Source organism: Bos grunniens, chromosome 4 (genome assembly GCF_055505025.1).
Source record: "Bos grunniens cultivar Pamir isolate PY7600 chromosome 4, Bosgru_T2T1.0, whole genome shotgun sequence".
In the NCBI taxonomy this organism is placed as follows: domain Eukaryota; kingdom Metazoa; phylum Chordata; class Mammalia; order Artiodactyla; family Bovidae; genus Bos; species Bos grunniens.
This window is the reverse complement of record NC_141168.1, coordinates 13,071,299-13,092,861: the sequence shown is the minus strand read 5'-3', so window position 1 is coordinate 13,092,861 and position 21,563 is coordinate 13,071,299. Positions and strand designations below refer to the sequence as shown.

At 41.1% G+C, this 21,563-nt stretch overlaps 1 protein-coding gene across 5 annotated transcripts in view; it reads right to left on the bottom strand.

Annotated features, from left to right (window-relative positions):
• TCAF1 (TRPM8 channel associated factor 1) overlaps positions 1-21,353 on the bottom strand; it is a 51,314-nt gene extending 29,961 nt beyond the window's left edge. Inside the window, exons 1-2 of one of the 5 annotated variants that reach the window (XM_086398286.1) lie at positions 21,199-21,331; positions 9,780-9,902 (exon numbers count right to left, since the gene is read on the bottom strand). The gene's annotated coding sequence lies outside the window, so the exon portion shown is untranslated. Of the gene's footprint in view, positions 1-7,655; positions 7,834-9,779; positions 9,903-21,198 lie in introns of those variants that run through there. The other 4 variants (XM_086398285.1, XM_086398288.1, XM_086398289.1 and 1 more) reach the window with 4 other exon arrangements.
• Between the last annotated feature and the right edge of the window lie 210 nt (positions 21,354-21,563).

Genomic DNA, 21,563 nt, shown 5'->3' with positions numbered 1-21,563 from the left:
GATAGAGAAACTAATAATAGTAATTTTAGGAGTAGTAACGATATAGTGCTGACCAGGCTCCAAGCATCATTATAAATGCTTTATATACATTATTTAATTCTGACAATAAACCACTGAGGTATGTGCTGTCACTATTCCAATTTTAAAAATAGCCGAAACCAAACAACAAAAAAAAAACAGAAAACTTGATGGCCAGAGGATTTGCTACTTGGTTAAGTCACATAAGTGGTAAGAGATCGATTAACCATTCAAACCCAGGAAGTCTAGTATTGCAGTCCATGTTCTTAAGTACCAGAAACACATTAAGTCTGTTACTCGGAATTTTACTGTTGTTGCACAGTTGCTCAGTCATGTCCGACTCTTTGAGACCCCACAGACTGCAGCCCACCAGGCCTCCCTGTCCTTCACTGTATTCTAAGTTGCTCAAACTCATGTCCGTCAAGTCGGTGATGCCATCCAACCATCTCACCCTCTGTTGTCCCCTTCTTCTCCTGCCCTCAATCTCCCCCAGCATTGGTGTCTTTTCCAATGACTTGGATCTTTACATCAGCTGGCCAAAGTATTGGAGCTTAAGCCTCAGCATCAGTCCTTCCAGTGAATATTCAGGATTGATTTTCTTTGGGATTGACTGGTTTGATCTCTTTGCTGACCAAGGGACTGTCAAGAGTCTTCTCCAGCACCGTAGTTCGAAAGCATCAATTCTTCGGTGCTCAGCCTACTTTATGGTCCAACTCTCACAGCCATACATGACAACTGGAAAAACCATAGCTTTGACTATCAGTTCAGTTCAGTCGCTCAGTCGTGTCTGACTCTTTGCGACCCATGAATCGCAGCACGCCAGGCCTCACTGTCCATCACCAACTCCCGGAGTTCACTCAGACTCATGTCCATCGAGTCGGTCATGCCATCCAGCCACCTCATCCTCTGTCGTCCCCTTCTCCTCCTGGCCCCAATCCCTCCCAGCATCAGAGTCTTTTCCAATGAGTCAACTCTTCGCATGAGGTGGCCAAAGTATTGGAGTTTCAGCTTTAGCATCAGTCCTTCCAATGAACACCCAGGACTGATCTACTTTAGAATGGACTGGTTGGATCTCCTTGCAGTCCAAGGGACTCTCAAGAGTCTTCTCCAACACCACAGTTCAAAAACATCAATTCTTCAGTGCTCAGCTTTCTTCACTGTCCAACTCTCACATCCATACATGACCACTGGAAAAACCATAGCTTTGACTAGATGTACATTTGTTGGCAAAGTAATGTCTCTGCTTTTGAATATGCTATCTAGGTTGGTCATAACTTTCCTTCCAAGGAGTAAGCGTCTTTTAATTTCATGGCTGCAATCACCATCTGCAGTGATTTTGGAGCCCGCCAAAACAAAGTCTGACACTGTTTCCACTGTTTCCCCATCTATTTCCCATGAAGTGATGGGACCAGATGCCATGATCTTCATTTTCTGAATCTTGAGCTTTAAGCCAACTTTTTCACTCTCCTCTTTCACTTTCATCAAGAAGCTCTTTAGTTCCTCTTCATTTTCTGCCATAAGGGTGGTGTCATCTGCATATCTGAGGTTATTGATATTTCTCCCAGCAATCTTGATTCCAGCTTGTGCTTCTTTCCACCCCACATTTCTCATGATGTACTCTGCATATAAGTTAAACAAGCAGGGTGACAATATACAGCCTTGATGTACTCCTTTTCCTGTTTGGAACCAGTCTGTTGTACCATGTCCAGTTCTAACTGTTGCTTCCTGACCTGCATATAGGTTTTTCAAGAGGCAGGTTAGGTGGTCTGGTATTCCCATCTCTTTCAGAATTTTCCAGTTTGTTGTGAGCTACACAGTCAAAGGCTTTGGCATAGTCAATAAAGCAGAAATAGATGTTTTTCTGGAAATCTCTTGCTTTTTCGATGATCCAGTGGATGCTGGCAATTTGATCTCTGGTTCCTCTGCCTTTTCTAAAACCAGCTTGAACATCTGGAAGTTCACGGTTCACGTATTGCTGAAGCCTGGCTTGGAGAATTTTGAGCATTACTTTACTACCATGTGAGATAAGTGCAATTTTGCGGTAGTTTGAGCATTCTTTGGCATTGCCTTTCCTTGGGATTGGAATGAAAACTGACCTTTTCCAGTCCTGTGGCCACTGCTGAGTTTTCCAAATTTGCTGGCATATTGAGTGCAGCACTTTCACAGCATCATCTTTCAGGATTTGAAAGAGCTCAACTGGAATTCCATCACCTCCACTAGCTTTGTTCGTAGTGATGCTTTCTAAGGCCCACTTGACTTCACATTCCAGGATGTCTGGCTCTAGGTCAGTGATCACACCATCGTGATTATCTGTGTCATGAAGCTCTTTTTTGTACAGTTCTTCTGTGTATTCTTGCCACCTCTGCTTACTATCTTCTGCTTCTGTTAGGTCCATACCATTTCTGTCCTTTATCTAGCTCATCTTTGCATGAAATATTCCCTTGGTAACTCTAATTTTCTTGAAGAGATCTCTAGTCTTTTCCATTCTGTTGTTTTCCTCTAATTCTTTGCACTGATCACTGAGGAAAGCTTTTTTTATCTCTCCTTGCTATTCTTTGGAATTCTGCATTCAGATGCTTATATCTTTCCTTTTCTCCTGTGCTTTTCACTTCTCTTCTTTTCACAGCTATTTGTAAGGCCTCCCCAGACAGCCATTTTGCTTTTTTGCATTTCTTTTTCTCAGGGATGGTCTTGATCCCTGTCTCCTGTACAATGTCACGAACCTTATTCCATAGTTCATCAGGCACCCTGTCTATCAGATCTAGTCCTTTAAATCTATTTCTCACTTCCATTGTATAATCATAAGGGATTTGATTTAGGTCATACCTGAATGGTCTAGTGGTTTTCTCTACTTTCATCAATTTAAGTCTGAATTTGACAATAAGGAGTTCATGATCTGAGCCACAGTCAGCTCCCGGTCTTGTTTTTGCTGACTGTATAGAACTTCTCCATCTTTGGCTGCAAAGAATATAATCAATCTGATTTCAGTGTTGACCATCTGGTGATGTCCATGTGTAGAAACTTCTCTTGTGTTGTTGGAAGAGGGTGTTTGCTATGACCAGTGTGTTCTCTTGGCAAAACTCTATTAGTCTTTGCCCTGCTTTATTCCGTACTCCAAGGCCAAATTTGCCTGTTACTCCAGGTGTTTCTTGACTTCCTACTTTTGCATTCCAGTCCCCTATAATGAAAAGGACATCTTTTTGGGTGTTAGTTCTAAAAGGTCTTGTAGGTCTTCATAGAACCGTTCAACTTCAGCTTCTTCAACGTTACTGGTTGGGACATAGGTTTGGATTACTGTGATATTGAATGGTTTGCCTTGGAAATGAACAGAGATCATTTTGTTGTTTTTGAAATTGCATTCAAGTACTGCATTTCAGACTCTTTTGTTGACCATGATGGCTACTCCATTTCTTCTAAGGGATTCCTGCCCTCAGTAGTAGATATAATGGTCATCTGAATTAAACTCACCCATTCCAGTCCATTTTAGTTCGCTGATTCCTAGAATGTCGACGTTCACTCTTGCCATCTCCTGTTTGACCACTTCCAATTTGCCCTGATTCATGGACCTGACATTCCAGGTTCCTATGCAATATCGCTCTTTATAGCATTGGACCTTGCTTCTATCACCAGTCACATCCACAACTGGGTATTGTTTTTGCTTTGGCTCCATCCCTTCATCTTTCTGGAGTTATATCTCCACTGATCTCCAGTAGCATATTGGGCACCTACCGACCTGGGGAGTTCCTCTTTAAGTATCCTATCATTTTGCCTTTTCATACTGTTCATGGGGTTCTCAAGGCAAGAATACTGAAGTGGTTTGCCATTCTCTTCTCCAGTGGACCACATTCTGTCAGAGCTCTCCACCATGGCCCATCTGTCTTGGGTGGCCCCACACGCATGGCTTAGTTTCACTGAGTTAGACAAGGCTGTGTTCTGTGTGATCAGATTGGCTAGTTTTCTGTGATTATGGTTTCAGTGTGTCTGCCCTCTGATGCCCTCTCGCAACACCTACAGTCTTACTTGGGTTTCTCATCCTGAAAATCTATGGAGGCCACATTTCAACAAGCTAACACTGACTGCATAGGAAAGGAAGAGGTGAACAGTATTCGTTCTCCTTATATAAGTCTGTTGTTGTTCAGTCACTAAGTCATGCCTGACTCTTTGCGACCCCATGGACTGTAGCACACCAGGCTCGTCTGTCCTCCACTATTTCCTGGAGGTTTTTTTAAAAAATTAATTTATCTATTTTAATTGGAGGATAATTACTTTATAATACTGTGGTGGGTTTTGCTATACATCAAAATGAATCACCCATGGGTGCACAGGTGTCTCCCCATCCTGAACCCCACTCCCTGCCCCATCCCTCTGGGTTGTCCTAGAGCACTGGCTTTGTATCTCCTGGAATTTGGTCAGACTCTTGTCCATTGAATCAGTGATGCCATCCAACCATTTCTTCCTCTGCTGCCCCCTTCTTTTGCCTTCAGTCTTTTCCAGCTTCAGGGTCTTTTCCAGTGAGTCAGTTCTTTGCATCAGGTGGCCAAAGTATTGGAGCTTCAGCATCAGTCCTTCCAATGAATATTGATTTCCTTTAGAACTGAGTGGTTTAATCTCCCTGTTGTCCAAGGGATTCTCAAGAGTCTTCTCCAGCACCTCAATTTGAAAGCATCAATTCTTTACCACTCAGCCTTTTTTATGGTCCAACTCTCACATCCATACGTGATTACTGGCAAAACAATAGCTTTGACTATATGGATCTTTGTCAACAAAGTGATGTCTCTGCCTTTTTAATATGCTTTCTAGGTTTGTCATAGCTTTTCTTCTGAGGAGTAAGCATCTACTTCCTTTGAATTGTTGTATGTATTACTATAATAATTAAAAATAGCATTTGCATACACACTAAGTCACTTCAGTTGTGTCCAACTCTTTGCAACCCTATGGACCACAGCCCACCAGGCTCCTCTGTCCATGGGATTCTCAGGCAAGAATACTGGAGTGGGTTTCCATGTCCTCCTCCAGGGGATCTTCAAACCCAGGGATCAAACCCAAGTCTCATTATGTTTCCTGCATTGGCAGGCGGGTTCTTTACCACGAGTGCCACCTGCAAAGCCCCAGAATAGCACAGATAATACAAATTCAGTCAAGTAAACCCATTAAACAATTGAATATATAAATGATTAGATTCATCAACTGATTCTATTTCACTCATCCTAAAACATCTTTCTTCATCTCCCAATAAGTTATGCATTTGTCCACCAATAAATCTGATTTCCTCCTCTGTGGAGGTTCCTTGAACTTTGCAGCTAATTCTATCCCTGCTTTAACCAGCTAACAGTGACCCCAACATTTGATTTTTAAACCAAACGCTTCCTTCTTGTGTTTGAATTCCTGTCTGCCCTCCTAGCTTTATGAGCACAGATGGACACAGCCTGGGGGAATCCTTATTTCTCCCCTTAAGTTCATCTTTGGTTGTCCTTATGGGTCCTGCTTTCCCTGCTTTCTCCAGGCCCACTAGCTAATGAAACCCAAGGTACTTCTAAAGCAGAAGGTATCTCGGGCACAATTTGTAACTTAGGGGATAAAGCTTTATAAGTCCCTTGCCTCTACTACAAAGAGGCCCCATGGTACATGCACAGGGTCTCCTTTTAAGAGCTGCATCTGTAAGAGAGAGAAGGTAGAGGGCTAGCTTTGGATACTGTATCACACCTACATTATAGCTTGATTTTAAGTCCCCGAAGTAGAATAAGTATCTGAGGTCAGGGGACATGTTTTATATAGTTGGATTCCACCCCCAGGAATGAACAGGTACTCCATAGATGAATGACTGAATGATGGATGTGAGTATGAAGGGCAAACTTGGGATCACTTCCACAGCATATAGCTACTCTGGCCTTGAAAAATGATTCATATCACAGATACCAACTCTACAGGTCCTGGTCCATTTTTACCAGCAACCTCTTGTTTCTTTTTCTTTACATGTCTAATATCTTTTCCAGTGTCCACCATCTTCTGCTAATAGTAGCCATAATCAGGGTGGGTTCAACACCTTTCACATTCTGTTTTAGATATTACCAGTTCAATCTATTGATTTGATTTTCACTTAAAATGGTTTAATCCATACATTTAAAAGAATATGTAATGCACATAGAGGGCTTCCCAGATGGTATTAGTAGTAAAGAATCTGCCTGCCAGTGTAGGAGATGCAGGAGACGTGGGTTTGATCTTCGGGTCAAGAAGATCCCCTGGAGAAGGGAATGGCAATCCACTCCAGTATTCTTGCCTGAAAGCCCCATGGACAGAGAAGCCTGGCGAGCTATCGTTAGAAGGGTCACAAAGAGTCTGACACCACTGAACACACACACACTAATGCACATGTTAGAATACGATGTTAAAATAATCATAGAACAATACACAAAATTAAACTTCCATATACCAATCACCTAGCCTAAAAGACAGACCATTATTAATATCTTTCAAGGCACTCTGGTGGCCTTCCAGAATCAATTCCTTCCCCATCTCCATAAACGTAGGCATTCAAGACTTTGCTTTTTCTATTCTTCCAGTCCAACCTTAATGCAGTCTTTTCTTAATCCCCAAGTTCCCTCCGGGGGCTCTCTGTCTTTCTCTCACTCATATTCGCCCACTTTCCTCACTCGGTAATTCCCAGGAAACTCGAGTAACGGAAGAGTGTGGGCCCAGGAATGAGACCTGAGTTTCTTGTTTTTAAATCTACCTGCCGCTTCTTACTGTTGATCAGCCTGCTTTCCAAGGTGTCTATCACATGGACAGTGTGGGAGAGGTCAGTCAGCTCTGCGGCGGCTGTCAGCACTAAAGTTCTGGTGTGGGATCCCTCTCCCACTTTCCCCTTCCAGGCTCTAGGTCGGCCAGATTTTCTTCCCTAGGCCCGGAGCCAGTCAGCAAAGAGCGTGTCGGTGACGTCAGAGGAGTGGAGAGGGGGTTGAGATGGGGGAAGCAGGGGGCGGAGGGGTGAGGGGAGGGGAGACCACGGAAAGCTCGCGTGCATTGGCATGGAATTCTCAGGCCTGAGGGCAGGGAGCTTAGGGTGGGCTGGAGGGACACAGATCATCCGCCCCTGTTAGACACACACACACACACACACACACACACCCCCCAACCAGTCTCGGGGTAGGGAGGGGAAGGGGCAATGAGAGTGGGCGAGGGATCTCAGACCCAGAGACGGTGTTTGCAAAGATCAAAGGGCAGGAGGACAGAAGTGATGTTCCATCCCCAGCTTCCGGTGTGTTCCCGAGCAAGCCCTGCCACCACCCAGGGGCTACGGCAGGCTCAGCCGATAAAGCTGCGGATGAGAGGCTGTTTGTTTCTCTTAGGCCAGGCCTGCGCGTAACTCGACCACACAAAGCAATTAAACAAACATCAGATGTCAGAACCCGGAGAGAAGCAATGCGGCAGGAGGGACGCAGAGCCCGAGAGCCGAAAACAATCACAGGAAGGGGGACGCAACAGCGAGGGGGTCCGCCCCTCTTTTTAGGTACCCGCAACCTTGTCCCCCGCCGGGCCCGCGCCTCTCGGCCTCCGGCGCCTGCCTCCCTCTACCGATCTCAGCGCACGGCCACCCGCCCCTGGTCCGGCCTGCGGGGTGTTAGGAGAGGGCCACTCACCAGGTCGCCCCTGCAGCTTCCACGGAGGCAGCTGGAGCAAGCAAGGATGCGTGCACAGAGGGGCCCTTGGTTCTGCGGGGAAGGCACGTCCTCGCAAACAGCTCTGGGCGAGCGAGCTGGGCGGAGCCCGAGGGGGAGGAGGGGAGGGGCTCCCGACCAGTCTCCTCCCCGCCGCCCACCCCCCCAACCCGCTTCCTCCTGGGCGGGGCCTCGAGCCCTAGGGGCGACGCTTGGCAGGGGACAGCACTTCTTTGTGTCGCCGGCCCAGTGGGCTTGGCATTGCGGTGGCTCCCATCCGGACAGTGGGGGTGGCCGTTTTAATAAAGACATATACTTCTCTGACTATTCATTAGTAGAGGAAAAGGCTGAACAAACCATAGGATACAGCCTACAGAATATTATTCAATGCTTATGAAAAGCTTAGATCTCCAATTCGTAGGAGGAAAGTACTGGACGTATTGCCTAGGGAAAAATAAAAGTGGTAGAAATTGTTCAATAGGCTCTCGTCTTTATAATAAAAAGCAGTCTTGCGTATATTTGTATTATGGTGCGTGAAAGGACAGATTCATCTCTCCCTGCTAATATTGTTTAATCTGAGGAATATCGAAGGGCAATTTTTACATACTTCTGCATCATATGTACGGTTATGTGTTACTTTTGTAAATTAAAAATAAGAATATATTATATGTCAAGCTACCAAAATTGGCTGAAATTTATTCTGTGTACCTTTCAAATCCTCTCTTTCTTGAAGTCCTTTCTGATGACCAGCTGACAGTTGCTTGTCCCTTCTCAGAACTGCAAGTTCCTACTTTGTGTGGTGATTTTGCCGAGCTCAGGTGGTACTATACAATGGTTAGGAATTCAGACTGTCACCAGATGATCCGGAATCCATCTTAGTGCTATAGTTTACGGGCTAGGTGACTTTGCACAAGTTACTTAATTCTCTGTGCCTCAGTGTCATGACCTATAAAATGGGGATGATAAAATTGGTACCTATGTTACAGTCCAAGGCTTAAATCTGTGAGTGAATACCAGAAAGTTCTTAGATCAATGTCTGGCAAACAGTAAGACTATGAATGCTTGTTAAATAAAATAAATACTCTGGTCATCCTAATATTTGATAGCATACAATGTTTCAGGAAAATGCATACCTTTTAACCTTGAGTAAGATTTTGGTCCAAATCCAAGTCATTTTTTCTCTCCCCATCTCCCTTCAACCCCCTTTTCCTAAATTGAATTGTATGAACAATATTCAATAGGATCATGTATGTTAGGTGAGCTCACTGGCAGGATTTACATAGAGGTAACACCAGAAATCAAGGGATCCCAAATTCAGGATCCTGCTCAGTGGAGGGGTGATGGCAAGGAAGTCTTTTACCTTCTCCAGGGGCCAGGGTTCTCAGCTAAACAGGGAGGGTGGCTGACTTGTTTGTTAAGACCGTTTTGGGTCTGAAATACCAAGATTAGTAGCACCAATATAAAACCCCAAAACACCGAGTTTCATAAAAAATGTAAAATTCAAAACAAGAATGCATATATTACTTACATACAAATAAATAATAGAAGGACAAAACTATACATGGGAGGGATACAACCTAACTTACCTCTGAGGATGGCGGTGTGAGAGTTGGTGGGGAAAAGGCTTTAAACCTCATATTGTTTCTTAAAAAGAGATACACAGAGGGAACGAGGGATTGACGTTGAGAGGGAAAGAGGGAGCTGAAGGAAAGGTGATCTGATAAATCTGCTGTGTTGTTTTCTGTGCTTATCTGTTGTTTTGAGAGTCTATTATGAAAAATGTTTGGAAAGGGCAAGGATGCATTAGACTCTCGATGGCTACCTTCCTGGACGAGAAATACAGCATTAAAGAAATAAGGGCCAGAATAGTAGGAGGAAAAAAACAAAAGCCAGAAACAGACATGGAGAAACCTCAGGGAATCCTCTTTGAAAGATGTCTGGCTTATTAGGCCCAAGTGGTCTCAGGCCGAACACCCGATCGCTTTCTTAGCCCCGCTGGACTCACTGTCCCCACGCCCCCGGCCGCTTCCCTTTCCCAGCCCAGCCCAGCCGCAGGGACCTCCGTCTGTGCTCCGTGGCCAGAAACTTTATCTGTACAAGACTCACCCGTTGTCCAGCAATATCCACACCCGCTACTTCAGAGGGGGAAGGGGCTCCTCTGCAGAGGTGTGACACGAAGAGGGGGCACACAGTCCAGGATTTGATAACTGGGGGAGACGGCGGTGGAACCTGCGGGTGAAGGTGGGCCGCAGTGGGAATGGGGGAGGGAGGAGGAGGCCGTCCCGGTAGCTGATTGGCGGACGCAACGGTTGGGGCGGAGCCTGGCCGACATCCCCCCGCCCCTCAAACCGCAGAGGCCCCGCTTTGTGTGTTTCTGCGCGAAGATGCCGCCGCTGATCCAGGATGGAGACCCTTGCCCCAGCCCTGGCAGGGAGGCAGGGCAATTTGTCAAAAAAGAAATCCATGAGACTGTTTACCAGCCAGCGAGTTGGTTAATAAATAATGATAGATCTTTATATAAAATAATAAAGCTGTTTCAGTGAAACATTAATGATCCTACTTTAGTATGTTTCTGTTTTTCTAACAGGAAAAATAAGGATATATTTGGCTACCTTAGAAAGTGGGAAGGGTTGACAGGTAGTTTTTTTTCCTCTGCTGCTGCTGCTAAGTCTCTTCAGTCGTGTCCGACTCTGTGCGACCCCAGAGACGGCAGCCCACCAGGCTCCCCCGTCCCTGGGATTCTTCAGGCAAGAACACCGGAGTGGGTTGCCATTTCCTTCTCCAATGAATGAAAGTGAAAAGTGAAAGTGAAGTCGCTCAGTCGTGTCCAACCCTCAGCGACCCCATGGACTGCAGCCCACCAGGCTCCTCCATCCATGGGATTTTCCAGGCAAGAGTACTGGAGTGGGGTGCCATTTTTTCCTCTAGAAATTTTGTATTTTTTAAACGTTAAAAAAATACTTTGAAGTAAAAAAATAAGACTGTTTAGTAAAACCACTCAACGTATATATCCAGCAGAAATGCATACATATGCCACCAAAAGACATGTACTAGAATGTCCAAAGTAGCACCATCCTGGAAGCTACCCAAAACCTACCCTTCCCTGCTTTCTCACGCCTACCGCCAGCCTGTCACTATCTTCTATTATAAGAGTCTTAAATATGTTTTCAGACCAACAAATATTGAGAATTTATCATCAAAAGGTCTGCTTTAAAAGAAATCCTAAAGGATATATCTCAAGAAGTGATAAAATAATCTTAGCTAAATAATCTGAGATGTTAAGACAAAATGATGAGAGACTTTCTGTTCTATCACTGAGAAAATTCCTTGTTTTGGAACAACTCTTCCATTAAAAACAGCAATAAAAGTTGGGTAAAATATAGGAAACAAGGGAAGACTTTGAAGAGCAAACAATATAAACAGAACTTGAGACGCTACAATCCTGAAGCAAGGAAAACACAGGATATGAACTGTATACTTGCTATGGCTTTATTTTTTTAGAGCATTTTCCAGTTCACAATGCAGGATAATTGAGGCCAAGCAGGAAGTGTCAGTCTTACTGGTTCAAGATTACCAAATGAACTGGAACTCAAAAGGTAAAATTTCAGACAAGAAGAAATCTCAGAGATGTAAATCTAAAAATCTATGTACAAATTTCCCTAAGTCACTGACTGATTTCTAAGCTATGCATGCACAGGGAGAGACCCAAAAAACTTGCAGAAAATAGTGGCTAAAATGCCAATCAACTGAGCAGTCATTTCAGTAGTTCTAGTCTTATGGAAATATGGAGATCAAGCCCCATCAAAGTGATTCTTACCAACACTCTGCTTTCAGTTAAGAGGTGAGAAAAAGCAAGGCATATGATTAAGAACAATGCATAAGACGTAAGGTCTATGCTCTTGGGTAGAAGAAAAATCTGAAATGGATCAGTTCTAAGAAAGCATAAACTAACCTTTGATACTATCAAAGTAATCTTCTGTTACTTTATCTGTCTCCCACCTCAAAAAAATAAAATAAAATCCTCTTTGGAAAAAAATAACATCAACTAGAACTTCCTGATTTTTCATTCGTGATGTCTGTGTCTAATCAAAAATTTAGAAGGAGGCTAAAAATAAGGATGAATTGTAAAGAACTCAAGAGAAACAACAAAACATAGAAACAGACTTACAAGTGGTTTAGGCATTTGAGTTCTTAGACAGGAACTGAATTTAAAATAACTGTGATTAATGGAATGTGTTCAAAAATAAGAGAAACAGGCTGGAGAATTCCAGTATAGAATTAAAACTGATAAAATGTTAAAATAGAAATTTTAGAAATAAAAATAATCATTGAAATCAGGAATTCAAATATACATGACCAAAGAATTGGTGAACTGCAACAGGAATCAGTAGAAACTATTCAAAAATAACACACAGAGGAAAGAAAGGATGATGCATAAGGAGATGAAAAGATATAGAAAGAATATAATAAGAATTATGAGACAAAGTAAAAGGTGATGACGTGTAATTAGGCTCCCCGAAGAAAAGGAGAAAGAATGAAACAGAAGCAATATACTGATGATTAATGACGGAAAGTTCCTCAAAGGGCTGAAAAACATCAAAACTCAGATTGAGAAAACTCTCCTCATTCCATAAGCAGAATAAATAAAGAGAAAACGACACCTAGGCAGATTATAATCAAATGCTAAAAACCAATCTTAGAGAGGAAATCTGTAAGTTAGTGAGAAATAAAGGATGATTTCCATTTAGAGGAACAATAATGCATATGGCTTTTCAAATGAAATGATAGAAACCCAGAACACAGTGGTATTGCTTTAAAAAAAGAAAAAAGGTAATCTGCCAACCTAAAACTCCATGCATAGCAAAGATATCCCTCAAAAAGTGAAGGCAAAATAAAGACAATTTTAGATAAACAAAAGCTGAGAGAATTTGCTAGCAATACAATATAAAAAGCAGTTCTTCAAGATTAAGAAAAATGACCCCAGATGGAAGTACATAACAATAGAAAGGAATCAAGAATCCTGGAAAGAGTAAATACATAGGCAAATGTAAGTCAATATTGACTATTTAAATAAACAAAAGCATTTTATGGGATATAAAAGCATAAAAATATACAATAACAATAGCACAGCTGCAAGATACACTGGAATTTGTGCATTGAGCCTTATACATACCCTGATACCAAAGTCAGACAAGACTACAAGAAAGGAATATTACAGGCCAACATCCTTGATGAATATAGATGTAAAAATCCTCGATAAAACATTACCATAGTGAATCCAACAGTACATTAAAAAAATCATACACCATCATCAGTTAGGATTTACTAGAGGTATGCAAGGATTTTTCAATATCTGGAAATCATTTCAACTAACAAAATGAAATATAAAATCATCTCAGCAGATGCAGAAAGAGCATTTGACTTTGTCACCCAGGTGGAGGGTGACAACCCTCCTTGACAAAAATTGTGAACCAACTGGATATAGAAGGAATATACATCGACATAATAAAAGCCATATATAACAAGCCTATAGTTATCATACACAAGAGTAAAAGATTGAAAGTTTCTCCTCCAGGATCAGGGACAAGATAAGGGGTCCCTCATTTTTTTTCCCAATATAGTACTCGAAGTTCTAGCCAGAGAAACAAGGTAAGAAAAACATATGCCATCCAAAACGGAAAGAAGCTAAATTATTTTTATCTATAGATATGTCTGTTTGCAGATGACTAAATTCATTTATTAAGCTTTTCTATATATAAATTTGCAATCAGAGACAATCCAGCATTATTAATTCTTCCAATCCATAAACAGAATATCTTTTTATCTGTGTCTTCAATTACTTTCATCAGCATTTTATAGTTTTCATTGTAGAGATCTTTTACCTTCTTGGTTAAACTGTTGTTGTTGGGTGTGTGCTCAATCATGTCTGACTCTGTGAGACCCCATGGACTGTAGCCCACCAAGCTCCTCTATCCATGGAATTTTCCAAGCAAGAATATTGAACTGGGTTGTCATTTCCTACTCCAAGGGATCTTCCCTACCCAGGGATCGAACTTGTATCTCCTGCATCTCCTGCATTGGCAGGCAGATTCTTTACCACGGGGCCACCTACTTGCCTTTGGTTAAAGTGGTTCCCAAATATTTACTGATTTGATGCTATTATAAATGGGATTCTTTTTAAAATTTCCCTTTCAGGAAATTGCTAAATTGCTGTTAATGCAGAGAAACACAACCGATTTTTCTAAGTTGATTTTGTATCCTGTAACCATATAGTCAACTGACCTTCAACAAATGTGCAAAGCACACACGGTGTAGAAAAGATAGTCTCTTCAATAAACGGTGTTGGAATAATTGGATATTCACATGCAGAAAAACAAAGTTGAATGCTTCCCTCATACCAAATACAAAAAGCAACTCGAAATGCATTACAAACTCAAACATGAGATCCCAAACTGTAAAGTTACTAGAAGAAAACATAGGAAAAAGCTTAACACTGGGCTGCACAATAAATTTTTGGATATGACCCCAAAAGCACAGGCAATAAAAGCAAAAGTAAACAAGTGGGACTATGTCAAACTAAAAAGTGTCTGTACAGGGTGGGAAGCAACAGAGTAGAGGGACAACCAACAGAATAGGAGAAAATATTTGCAAACCATATATCCAATAAGGAGTTAATGATATCCAGAATACATACGCAATTCAAACAGTTCAGTGCCAGGAAGATAAGTATCAATGAAAAATAAACGAAGGACCTGAATAGACATTTCTCAAAAGAAGATATACAAATGGCCAACAGATATATGGAAAAGTACTCAAATCCACTAATCATCATGGAGGTATAACGCTAAACCACAAGATATCACTTCACACCTGTAAGAAGCGTTACTATCAGAAAGACAAGAGATGACAAGGGTTGGTGTGGGTAAGGAGGAAGGGGACAGCTTGTGCACTGTTGGTGTGAGTGTAATTGGTTCAGTAATTGTGGAAAACAGCATAGAGACTTGTCAAAAAATTAAAAATAGAACTACCATCTTATTAACAAGCCTAGTTCTGGGTGTATATTCAAAGGAAAATAAAACCAGTATCTGGAAATAATATCCACACTGTCACATTCATTGCAGCTTTATTCACAGTAGCCAAGATATGGAAACAACTTTATTCATTAATCCGTCTGATAAGTGTCTATCACATGGATTAATGGATAGAGAAACTGTGGTATATATACACAATGGAATTAATTTAGCTATTTTAAAAAAGGAAATCTTGCTATCTGTGACAAATGGATGAACCTTGAAGGCATTTTGTTAAATTTTGAAATAATGCAGGCACAGAATGACAAATACTGTACCAACTTCATTTATATGTGGAATATAAAACAGTTGAACTTACAGAAAAGCAGAGAGTAGCATGGTGATTACTAGGAGCTGGGGAGAGGTTGGAAATGAGGAAATATTGATTAAAGATTGCAAAACTTCAGATATTCAGGTTGAGTAAGTTCTGGAGATCAAATGTATAGCACAATGACTATTAATTAACAATATTGTATAACATAGTTGAAATTTGCTAAGACAGTAGATCGTAATTGTTCTCACCAAAAGAAAATGGTAAACTATATTAGCACTGTTGGTGGGAATGTAAATTGGTATAGCCACTATTGAGAGCAGTATGGTGGTTCCTTAAAAAGCTAAAATAGAGCTAACATATGATCCAGCAATCACACTCCTGGGCATATATCCAGAGAAAACCATGGTTTGACAGGATACAGGCACCCCTGTGTTCATTGCAGTGCTTTTTACAATCAAGGGTTCCATTTTCTCCACACTTTCTCCACCATTTATTGTTTGTGGACTTTTTGATTATGGCCATTCTGAATGGTGTTAGGTGCTATCTCATAGTATCTTTGATTTGCATTTCTCTAATAATTAGTGATGTTGAGCTTCTTTTCATGTGCCTGTTGGTCATCTGTATGTCTTCTTTGGAGAAACATCTATTTAGATATTCTGTCCATTTTTTGAATAGATTGTTTTCTTATATTAAGCTGAATGAGCTGTTTGTGTTTTGGAAAGTAATCCCTTGTCGGTAGCATGTTTTGCAAATATTTTCTCTCATTCTGTGGGTTTGTTTTTCATTCTATTTATGGTTTCCTATGTTGTGCAAGAACTTTTGATAAACAGATCTACAATGAGAAATTTTAAAATTCACCATAGCAGTGAAAGATTTTAATGTATCTGTTTTTGTAATTGATAATTCAGGCAGATAAAAAATTGGTGAAGGTATGGCACATATGGATTGCATAATTAAAACACTTGTTTTAAAGGAATATATAAGACATTATATAATTAGAGGCCACACATTATGTTCAAGCAAATAAAACTGACAATTTGCTAGGTTATAAAGCTAACTTCAATAGTCCAAAGAAATTGGTATCATAATTCTCTGAATCAATTATAAATTAGCTAGACAACATTTACTAGAAGATGATAAAATATTCTTTCTGAAGAGATTGTAAACTAAAATACACATTTTAAAAAATTCATGGCTCAAACAAGAAGCCATAATGGAAATGATAAATATTTAAAGCATGATAGAAAAATATTCATATCAAATCTTGTGAGATATAGCTAAACAGCAGTGACACAAATTTATAGCCTGAAGAGCTTATGTAAGAACAACAGCTCAAAATTAACGAGCTAAGCATACACCTTAAAAGCTCAGAAAAGACATAACAGAGAAATTCAAAGAAAGCAGGAAGAAGTAATAAAATAGATAATAATTAAGAGAACAGACAGGGTTTTTTTTTGTATGTGTATGTGAACAGATGTATGTGTATGTGAACAAAGTATTCCAAGTTCTGGCAAAATTAATCAAACCAAAAAGAGAAAGGAAATATATAAAATCTGTTGCATTAATTTTGGTTAAATATTTTGGAAAATACAATTCATGAAAACTGACTCCATAAGAAAACCTAAATAGTCCTATAATCCTTCAAGTAATTGGATGAACAAGTTTAATGACCTCTGACAAACTAAATTCCAAACCTTGAGTGTTTTGCTGGTGATTTGAAGCAATATTTGACCAGATAATTCCAATCTTGCACAAATTCTCCCAGAAAACAGCAACAGTGAGAATACTACTCATCTTATTTTATGAAAAGATATCGACAACAGGTAAGGTTAGTACCATAAAGAATATTTACAGGCTAATCTCAATTTCCACATATAGATGCAAATATCTAATGTTTATCATTATATCTACATATAAAAGTTATCACATATTTAGCATAGTTTATTCCAGGAATGTAAAGTTGATTTAATATTAAAAATTGAATACTGAACCTCACCAAAATAACATACTTAGAGAAAAAATTAATATGAGAAAATCAATACCCATAGTAGAAGCATTCAACAAAACATTTTACTCACAATAAAAATGCTTACCAAAAGAAGAACTGAACTTTCTTATCATTGGACAAAGCATTTACAAAATAACCATCCTGAATGCAATATTTAAGGCTGATACAGTGACATCTTTTACTTTATTATCTTAAGGATAAAACAAGATGCCCCTCCCTACTTTTATTTAACATTACACTGGAAGTCTTAGCCAATGTAATAGGACAGGAAAAAGGAACTGAAAGTGTAAGGATTAGAAAAGAAAAAACAAAACTGTTATTATTTTCAGAACATATGACTGCTTTTGTAGCAAATGTGATGCTATAGGTAAATTCAGAATTATTAATGCAGGTTATCATGTTTGATACATAAACAACATATAAAAGGCAATTGGATTTCTATACACCAGAAACAAACAATGGGCTACAAAATATAATCTTTATAAAGCAAAATATTTATAATAGCAGTGAGAATATAATGTACTTAGAAATAAAGTTAACAGAAGTGAGCAAAAGGGAACAATGAAAAATATTAAAAAACATACACAACACTAAAAAAAAATAGTGATAAGCTAAATAAATGGCATTATATACCAAGTTCATAGATGGAAAACTTCACCTTGAAGAGGCCATTTCTCCCCAAATTGATACATAGAATTAATGCAATATCAATAAAAATTCAAACTCCTTGCTTGTTTCCTGTTTTGAAGAACATGACAAGTTTGTTTAAATATTTATATGGAAGGTCAAAGCTCCAATAATTGATTTTTAAAAAATCCCTTGAACCAGAAGAAGGATGTAGGAGAATATTTCCTACCAGATTTAAAGATTTATTATATGACTACTGTAGTTAAAAGCAATTTTGTATTGGTAGTTAGACAAATAGATAAAGAACGAGAGTAGGCAGTTTAAAAGAAACTCATGTATATATGAAAAACGTGATTCATATAGATCACTGGTGCTGGGACAGTTGATTGTTCATATGGAGTAAATAGTATAACAAGAAACTTTCAGGTGGATTACGACATTACCAAATTCAAAACTTTACAAGTTTTTGGAGAAAAGTAAAGTAAAATTGAAATTAAAATTCAAACTTAATTCACTGGCAGAGATAGAAAGACATACAAAGAAAGAAAAGCTAAGCACCAACTAAAAGCAGATATTTGCAGCATGTACAGTTAACTAGGTATTGATTAACATCCAGATTGTATAAAGAAAGCATTCCAATAAGACAATAAGAAAAACAACCCTATATGAAAATGAATAAAAGGCAGGAAGCAGAATTTCCCAGAGAGAAAGCACAATAGCTCATCATTATATAAAAATATGGTCAGTTTCATTAGTTATCAGAGAAATGCTAATTAAAATAAAAATAGAATGCTATTTCATGCCTATTAAACTGGCTAAAAATGAAATTTGATAATGCCAAATTGTGACAAATATGTGTAAATAGAGGAACTCTCATCTGTTGCTGGAGAGTGCAAGCTGGCCTAACACTTTGGAAACAGTTTATCAATCACCTAATAAAGTTGAATATAAAGAAATCTTATAACCTAGTAGTATAACCTAAGTGTACACTCTAGGGAACAAGAGTGAACCAGAAGGCACGTACAAGATAGTTAGAGGGCATTATTTATTAATATCCCTTGTAGTGTATGTGTGTGTGTATATGTTAGTCTCTCAATTGTGTCCGACTCTTTGCGACCCCATGGACAGTAGCCCACCAGGCTCTTCTGTCCATAGGGTTTCCCAGGTAAGAATACTAGAGTGGGTTGCCATTTCTTTCTCTAGGGATCTTCTCGACCCAGGGATTGAGCCCCAATCTCCTGCATTGAAGGTAGATGCTTTACTCTCTGAGCCACTATGGAAAATGAGACCTAACAATCCCTGCCTCCAGATATTCATGAGGTCTTGTGTAACCTTCTCACTTTGAGTTTGGGCTGGAACTAGTGACTCACTTCCAATAAAAAGAAGATGGCAAAAATGATGGTATGTCACTTTTGAATTTAGATTACAAATAGACTCTGTCTTGTCTTTGTGTCTGGAAGCTTCACACTGGTGGAAGCAAACTGCCATGGTATGACCAGGTCTTATGCAGAGGCCCATGTGGCAAAGGACTGATGTGTCCAACCAAAGCCAGTGAGGCCAAGAGGTCTGCCAACACTCATATTAGGTGAGCTTGAAGGGGATTTCCTTCAGCCAGCTTTGAGATGACTATAGCCCCAGCCAACATCTTGCTCATAGCCAGTGAGACAGAGAGTCAGACTCCCAGCATAGCTCCTCCTGAATTCTTGACCCATTGAAACTGTGAGATACAGCGTTTCTGTTTGTTTTGCTGTTTTAAGCTGCTAAGTGTTGGTGTAATTTGTTATATAGCAATAGATAGTTATTAATAATACAAATCCCAAATGAGCAATAGCCAATAAATGTAGAATGGATAAAGTATGTTGCTGTTCAATGCCAAGTTGTGTCCAACTCTTTGCAACCCCATGGACTGTAGCATGCCAGGCTTCCCTGTCCTTCGCTATCTCCCAGACTTTGCTCAAATTCATGTCCATTGAGCTGGTGATGCTACTCAAATTATAAGCAGTGAAAATGAAGAAATCATCACCAGGGGTGAACCTCAAAAACCCAAGAATACATATAGTATAATGCCATTAATATGAAAGTAAAAAATAGGGAAAGCCAACACATATATATGATTTTGGAATATATTAGACACTTCCCTTGTGGCTCAGCAGTAAAGATCTGCCTGTCAATGCAGGAGAAGTGGGTTTGATCCTTGAGTTGGGAAGATCCCATGGAGAAGGAAATGGCAACCCACTCCAGTCTTCTTGCCTGGGAAATCCCATGAACAGAAGAGCCTGGTGGGGTACAGTCCATGCAAAAAAGAGTCGGATACAACTTAAGCGACTAAAAAACAATCAAGGAAAGCAAGGACATGATTAATACAAAAGTCAGGATAGATATTATATCTCAGAGAAGAGAGAAGGATGGGCATGACTGAGGATACAGAGGAGCTTCTAAGCTATGTTCTATTTCTTGACCTAGGAGAAGGTCAGGCATTCACTTTGTATGTTTTATATATCTTTTATTTGGAGAAGGAAATGGCAACCCACTCCAGTATTCTTGCCTGGAGAATCCCATGGAAAGAAGAACTTGAAGGGCTATAGTCCATGGGGTCGCAAAGAGCTGGGCATGACTGAAGCGACTTAGCATGTAAGCACATCTTTTATTAATGTTTACAAAAATCAAACCAAAGAAAAAAAGAAAGCAAAGTATTGAAGTGAAGTCAATTCACAAATAAATATTTTGAGGAATGGAAGGATGGATGGGTGGTTGGTCAGCTAGACAGATTCATTCTGCCCTTTTAAGTCTAGTTGGGACTGGCACTTCTTCCAAGAAGTTTCCAAGATTATCTGATTCGTAAATCTTTTTCTCCTATACAAAAGGCCTCGCCATTGCAGGATGAGCCAACTCAGTGGCCAGCTGGGGGATGTTTACCTGGGAACTGCTGAATTCAGCACTGACTGCCTCAGGCCCAACGCATTGCAGGCGAAGCTGTCCACCCGGTTCCCCGCACCCACTCTCTCGCCCCTCGCCCTTTCCTCCTTTGCCGCAGACACACTCAGCTCCGGATGGCGCCTGGAGCACTTGAGGGAGGAGAGGACTTTCACCTTGGGTTTCTGCAGAAGCCAGCTACCCCCAAAGAATTCAAGAGCAAGTCCCCAGGAGGCGAAATGCATCGCCTCCAAGGTTCCTTTCGGTTCAGATCTCCATGGCTCCTTGCGGGAGCGCAAAAAAAAGCACAAGAAAATCAGGGGGTCCCTTATCCCCAGACAAGCAAGGGTGAATAACAATGCACCAAGAAGGGGACTGAGATGGAGCCGTTGGGATTCACCATGGAAGGGGCCGAGAGGTAAACAGCAAGCAACTCCCGGTGGACTCGTCCGCTGCCCTCCCCTCGAAGACTGCAGAAGCCCCGTGGCAGTCCCCACGCCTCCCGGACCCCACACAAACGCACGTCCCGGGCATCCCCCCACGACGCCCGTCTCCCCGCGCGGCCACCCGCGCTGTGGCCTGTGTCACCGCCAGGCCTCTCTTGTCCAGAACCCATCGTGGGCCCACACTCACCCTTAGCCCCGTTATTCCCTGCAGCGCGGGTTGGGGGCAGAGGGCACCGGCTAGGAGGGGGCGGCCGCAGTTCCCAGGGGGCAAGAGCGCCTCAGGCGAAAAGGGACTGGGCGGCTGACCGAGTCCAGGGACGTGGAAAGGACAGGGCGGGACGCAAAGGAGGCTGTCCCGGGAGCTGATTGGCGGCCGCGGCCGTGGGGGCGGAGCCTGGCCCACCGCCCCGAATCGCAGAGGTCCCGCTTTGTGTCAGTTTCTGCAGGAAGATGCAGCCTCACATCCAGGATAGAGACCCCCGCCCCCGCCCTGGGAGTGCAGCAGGGCAATTTGCTGTAAATCCGTCAGACTATGAACTAGTGAGAGGTTGA